Source organism: Setaria viridis, chromosome 6 (assembly GCF_005286985.2).
Source record: "Setaria viridis chromosome 6, Setaria_viridis_v4.0, whole genome shotgun sequence".
NCBI lineage: Eukaryota > Viridiplantae > Streptophyta > Magnoliopsida > Poales > Poaceae > Setaria > Setaria viridis.
The window spans coordinates 27491371-27498416 of record NC_048268.2 but is presented as its reverse complement, the minus strand read 5'-3'; positions in this window follow the sequence as shown (position 1 = coordinate 27498416).

Sequence of the window (7046 nt, the reverse complement as noted above, 5' to 3'; positions counted from 1 at the left end):
GATTAGGTTTGCCATGCATGGTTAATAAATTCGAATCGATTCGTCTGCCTCTCACAGTTTGGGACTACTTGATCGCTATTCTGCACTGAGTAACGATGAAACATGATTATGAGATTAAGTTGATGCTTGTCAAGTAATTGCTTGGAAATCATGCTTCTTGGCGCTGGCCGCGTATATCGAGTCAATGCGGATTCTGGTCTTTAGGGCCCTGCGTCACATGGCCGATCGCGCCAAGCTGACCAAGACTCGTGAAGAAGAAGATCTGTACAAGCGTCAAGCCCAAGAGGTGCATCAACGGATTCACTTTCTAGAAGATTCTCACCCTGGAATCGTTGGCACGATAGATTGCCTCAAACGCCGAAGAGCAGAACTTGCCAAGGAGATGGAGCAGGTGACCAAAGGAATAGCCGCCGAAGAGAAGAGGCTTCAGGAACTTCCTTCCGTTATCGCCGATCTGAAGCGGGAGAGGCAGCACCTGGCTCATGAAGCTCTCAAACTCCACCGCCATATGTCAGAAGTCCTGGGATCGGCGGAGGATGATCAACGGGTCCTGGATTCGGCCGATCAGATCCGGCGTCGAGCGATTGCGGCTATCAACGCCCTTCTGGGCGACCTGTAAAAGCACTGGCAGTCTTTGTACGAACATTAATACCTTCTTTGACCGTCCTTCGCGGCGCCCCCTTATTTATTACCTTTTTACTTCTGATGGGACGTGTCTTACCAAACATCCACGCCTCCTTCGCTTATAAATACCGGCCTAGGTTCCCCTTTTGAGAGTACCCGTTTAACTCGACCTTATCTTCCCTGACTTGTTCCCATCGGCGCGCTTTGCAATCATGTCTTCTTCATCCTCTTCCTTTTCCTCTGTTAATCAGGTAAGAGATTTGCCATCGTCCTCTTTCTCAGTTTAAATCTCCTGAAAAGAATCACATCTTCGGCAGCTATATATATTGTTGCTTTTCCCAGCCGCGGTGCCTTAGTCCTGAACTCGAACGGGTCATCGGGCTCGTGTACTCTGATGAACCATTGTCACCAGAAGACAAGGATCTAATCAGGGCTCATCGTGAAGAACTCAAGGAGCACGTTCCTGCCAACGTCCGACGGATCTGGGACTTCCTTGATGGCAATGACCACGGACGACCTCAAGCAGACAGAAGTCACACGCTTCCTCATCAAATCGCCCTTGAAGATGCAGCGGCAGGAACATCGCGTCCGGCAATGGACCGGAGTCATCCTCTCCCCCGTCAAGTTGAAGCGGAAGCCGCGATGAAAGAGATAGAAGAATGGCACATACGCCTTCTGATAGAACTAGGTCGGGTTGAGAGAGAGCTTAAGAAGAGACGTGGTTAATTATTTTTTGTTCTAAGGGTGACTTTGTACCGTGTCGGCCGTGTAATCCATCGTCCGTACCGAATAATATATCGGCCGATTTGGACGATTATGTTTTCTCTTTTAGACGATTCTTTTTGTATCGACTGTGTGTTTGTTTGTCATGATTGATCCTTATGCCCCGACCCATATGCTAGGGTAGTACCTTTTCAAGTACCTTCCGTTCAAAGCCCTAGTAAACTCTTCTCCTTCGATCATTTCCAGAATATAATCGTTTCCTGGAGCACATCTGCCGATTTTATATGACCCTTCCCACGTAGGGGACCACTTACCGAATTTAGGATCTTTTGACCCGATCGGTAGCACTAACTTCCATACCATGTCTCCAGGAGAGAACTGCTTAACTTTGACCTACTTATCATACCATCTGGCCACTTTCTTTTTGTTTTCTTCAATACTTATCAAAGCTCTCAATCGTTGGCCAGCCAGGTCATCAAGTTCCCTTTTCATGAGTGGGGAGTAGTCGTCGGCCGCCAACTGGTCCTGGAGCGAAGTGTGTCTCGACCCCGTCCTCAATTCCCATGGTAGTACCGCCTCGTGACCGTACACCAACTGATAAGGGGACATCTTGGTGGCTCCATGGCAAGCCATCCTGTAAGCCCATAGGGCTTCGGTCAGACATAAATGCTATTTTTTCGGCTGCTCTTCTATCTTCCTCTTGATTAACTTAATTATCCCTTTGTTGGAAGATTCAACCTGGCCATTAGCTTGGGCATCGTACGGAGAGGAGTTTAACAATTTGATCCCCATATCGGCCGTGAACTCTTCGAATTCTCCTGACGTAAACATCGTCCCTTGATCGGTCGTGATAGTCTCGGGAATGCCGAAACGGTAGACGATATGGTCCCTTACAAAGTTAACCATAGCGGCCGATGTTACGGCCTTTAGTGGAATCACCTCCACCCACTTGGTGAAATAATCTGTGGCTACCAGAATGAACTTGTGCCCTTTGCTTGACGGAGGATAGATTTGGCCGATGAGGTCTATTCCCCATCCTCTGATCGGCCATGGTTTGGTAATGAGATTCATGGCCGATGCGGGCGCACGTTGGACATTTCCGTATTTCTGACAATCTTGGCATCCTTTATAATATTTGAAGCAATCTTCGAGGATTGTCGGCCAGTAGTACCCATTATTCCTAATCATCCATTTCATCTTCTGTGCCGACTGGTGGGCTCCACATACTCCTTCGTGGATTTCTCCCATCAGAGTCTTCGCCTCCTCCGTTCCTAGACACTTGAGTAGGACGCCATAAATTGTTCGGTAGAACAAGTCATCTTCTAATAACACATATTTAGTAGCATGAAATCGTATCTGCCGATCCACTTTCTTAGATGGATCTTTCAGGTAATCGGCGATCTCTTTTCGCCAGTCATCGGCCGCGAGCTCTAGAGCCATAGCACCTTGAATCGGCCGATACCCAGATGCATGTTGGGCGAGCTTGTTGGCATCCTCGTTGTGATTCCTTGGGATGTGCTCAATAACCGCAGACTTGAATTCTTTCAGAAGCTGCAGGCAATCTTCGTAGTAAATCCTTAACACATCGTCCTTGCATTCGGATCTCCCTGTTAATTGATCCACTATAAGCATGGAATCCCCAAAAATTTTGACAGAATTAGCCTTGACTTCCCTTAATAATTGTAACCCTTTCAGCACAGCTCGATATTCTGCTTGATTGTTAGTGGCGGATGCTTCTATCGGCAGAGAGAAATCATAGCTTGCCCCCCGAGGCGATATGAGGACGATGCCGATTCCTGATCCGGCCCCACATGACGATCCATCAAAGTATAAGGTCCAAGGTACTGGTTCCACGAAGGTAGCCTCTAGCCCATAGTGCTGGGCAACGAAATCGGCCATGACCTGTCCCTTAACGGTCTTTGCCGATTCATATCGAAGATCAAATTCCGACGAAGCTAAAATCCATTTTCCGATTCGTCCTTTCAAAATCGGCAATGACAGCATGTATTTTACCACGTCGTCTTTGCACACAACCACACATTCTGCCGACAGCAAATAGTGCCTGAGTTTGGTGCATGAGAAGTAAAGGCATAGGCACAACCGCTCCACTGGAGGATACCTTGTTTCGGCATCCAGAAGTCTTATACTGACATAATAAATTACCCGTTCCTTTCCCTCGAACTCCTGGACTAGAGCCGACCCGATAGCTCGTTCATCGGCTGACAAATATAGTTTAAACGGCTTACCAGTTTGAGGCAGGACCAATACTGGTGGTGAGACCAAGTACTGCTTGATATCCTCTAATGCCTTGTGTTGCTCTTCTCCCCATACGAACTCCTGGTCGGGCTTCAACTTTAATAATGGTGTGAAGGCTTGGATACGCCCATACAGATTAGATATGAATCTTCTGATAAAATTCACCTTGCCGATTAGAGATTGCAACTCAGTTTTATTCTGCGGGGCCACGACTTTATTGATGGCCGCTATGGTCTTCCGGTTGATTTCTATTCCCCGCTCGTGCACCATGAATCCTAAGAATTGTCCGGTGGATACACCGAAGGCACACTTATTCGGGTTCATCTTCAGCCCATGTTTCTTAGTGCATTCCAATACTTGTCGCAAATCGGCCAGGTGCTCCTGGTGTCCTTTTGATTTGACTACGACGTCGTCGATGTAGATTTCTACTAGTATGCCGATAAGTTTGTGGAATATGTAATTCATGGCTCTCTGATACGTAGTGCCGGCGTTCTTCAAACCGAAAGTCATTACCACCCACTCGAATAAACCAAGGTGACCCGGGCATCTGAAGGCCGTTTTGGATATGTCCTCTTCGGCCATTAATATCTGATTGTACCCAGCATTTCCATCCATGAAACTAATAACCTTGTGTCCTGCGGCGGCATCTATCAGCACATCGGCCGTCGGCATGGGGTATCCGTCCATTGGTGTGGCCTAATTGAGGTTCCTGAAATCGACGCATACGCGTAGCTTTCCGTTCTTCTTGTATACTGGTACAATGTTGGAGATCCATTCGGCATAACGGCATTGCCGAATAAATTTCGCTTCGATAAGCCGCGTTATTTCGGCTTTTATGTCTGGTAGGATTTTAGGATTACACTGCCGTGCAGGCTGCTGATACGGCCGATATCCCGGCTTTATGGGTAACCGATGCTCAAGAATAGATCGGTCTAATCCGGGCATCTCGTGGTATTCCCAAGCAAAGCAATCCTTAAATTCCCTTAATAAATTTGTCAATTTACATTTATATTCCGAATCCAAATTTGCACTAATATATGTCGGCCTTGGTTTGGTGCCATCGCCTAAGTCTATCATTTGTAATGAATTGGCCGACGTGAACCCGTGTCCTAGCTTCCTATCTTCTCGGGCAAACTGATCCATTTAGTCTGAGTCTTCGGAGCCGACTGCTCGGATCGGCTGCAGGCCAAAATTGGACACCTTCAAGAAGTCAGTGTCCCATACTCTTCCGGATATGCACTTGACATTCTCGCAGCTCCACTACTGCGTGTCAGCTGTCGCGACGCTGTATGCGGAATCGGCGGTGACCACCTCGATATTGTCACCGACCCATTGCACGAGGCATTGGTGCATTGTAGACGGGATGCAGCAATTTGCATGTATCCAGTCTCGGCCGAGTAGCATGTTATAGGACCCTTTGCCATTAACGATAAAGAAAGTAGTAGGAAGGGTTTTACTGCTGGTGAGGTCGACGCAGAGTGCACCGCGAGCGGGGGATATGTTGCCTTCGAAGTCCTTGAGCATCATATCTGTTCAGGTCAGGTCATCATCGTTCTTCCGTAGCTTCCGGAACATGGCGTATGGCATGATGTTAACTGCAGCTCCTCCATCTACCAGTAATCTGGTGATGGGTCGGCCGTTGACATGCCCTTTAAGAAACAACGCCTTCAGGTGTTGTCGTTTGTTATCTTCGAGCTTCTCGAACGTGACTGTCATTGGCTCCAAAGCCAATTGTGCCATTTGCTCTTCTATTGCCGACATATTTTGTCGATCGGCAGGAGTCATGAATTCCATCGGCAGTATGAAAACCATGCCGATGTCGGCTGCTGATTCGTCGCCTTCCCTGTCATTTCTTTTGGGGTGCCAGACCTAAGACCTGCCGTTTTTCTCGTCCGCCGTATGCCGTTGCTCTCCTTCCTTCTGTTCCCACTGGCGGAGATGTTGGATTCTCCGTTTTTGAGACTTGGTCAATCCATCGGGGCACCACCTGGGGTTCACTGGTTTGGTTCGTGGCCTGGCGCGTTCCCATTCTGGTTCGCGTCCTAAGGGGTTCTCGTCTGATACCCGAGCATCAGCCATATCTTCGAGTCGGTCGTGAATGCTGACCGTGTTTTCTGGCTGATTGTGTCGATCGAATCTGCCCTCCGGCCTATCGTTCCGCTCTCGCCTGTCTTCTGATCGGTCATATCGGTCACTTCTGCCCCCCAGCCGATCACGCATTGGACGACGTCGGTCTTCTTGTTCGTGCCAGTTCTTGCTGATCGGCTCTGATCTTCCATCTTTGGAGCGAGATCTCCTGAACGGCCAATTGTTACGATACGGGCCGTTGCATTCAGGGCAATTATCGGCCGATGGCAACCTGAGGTTGCTTTCCCAGCAGTGGATGAAGAACGGGCATCACCAGTGATCTTCATGTCGCCGCATCGCCTCTTCCCGGGATCTCGAGCGTTCATGTTGCCGCTGATACTTATTGAGCAGAAATTGGGAAGTAACGGGCTTACGTGGTTCTCCCATTCCGTCGTCATCATCTTCCAGCCGTCGTTTTCCCTTGACGTCTTCAGGTGTTGCTTGATTCCTAGGGTCCACGGCGCCGCTTTGCTTAGCCGATTCGGAAGTCAGTACCTTGGTTTGGAGCGAATTCCTCCCCGTATCAACCATGTTGGTGGGGAAGGGGTGCTGGTCGATCTTCATCGGCTTGGCCGGTTTTGTTGGAACTTCAAATTTAAGTCTGCCTTACTCGATGGCCGACTGTATCTGCTGCCGGAAGATTTTGCATTCGTTTGTATCATGGGAGGTAGCGTTATGCCACTTGCAATATTTCATCTTCTTCAGCTGTTCGGCAGAAGGAATCGTATGGTACGGCGAGAGCTTGATCTGTCCTTCCTGGAGGAGGAGGTCGAAGATTTTATCGGCCTTTGATGTGTCGAATTCGAACGTTTCCGGCTCCTTCTTTCCGAACGGACACGATATCGGCTTCTTCCCTTTAACCCATTCTGCAAGGCCGATTTCTGTGTCTTCTTCGGTTTCAACCTCTTCTAAGTATGCCACCTTCTTTTGGAAGTTCCTCCATGGATCGAAAGGGCGTACTTCTTGACCAGACAATCGGTGGACGATTTGGCTTAAGCTCTCAAACTCCTGTGAGGCGTATTTTTCTTTGATATGGGTAGGAGACCTTGGAAGGCTATATTGGCGAATTGTGCATCAGTCAGGGCCAGGGAGTAGCACTTATTCCTGATCGCCCTGAACCTCTGTACATATGAGGATATCGGCTTGTCGCTTCTCTGCCTGAGGCTGGTTAAATCGGACAGCTTCATCTCATGTATCCCGGTGTAGAAATACTTGTGAAACTGCCTTTCCAGATCAGCCCACGTAATTATTGAGTTGGGCGGTAATGTAGTGAACCACTGAAAGGCTGACCCAGACAGGGATGATGAGAAAAGGCG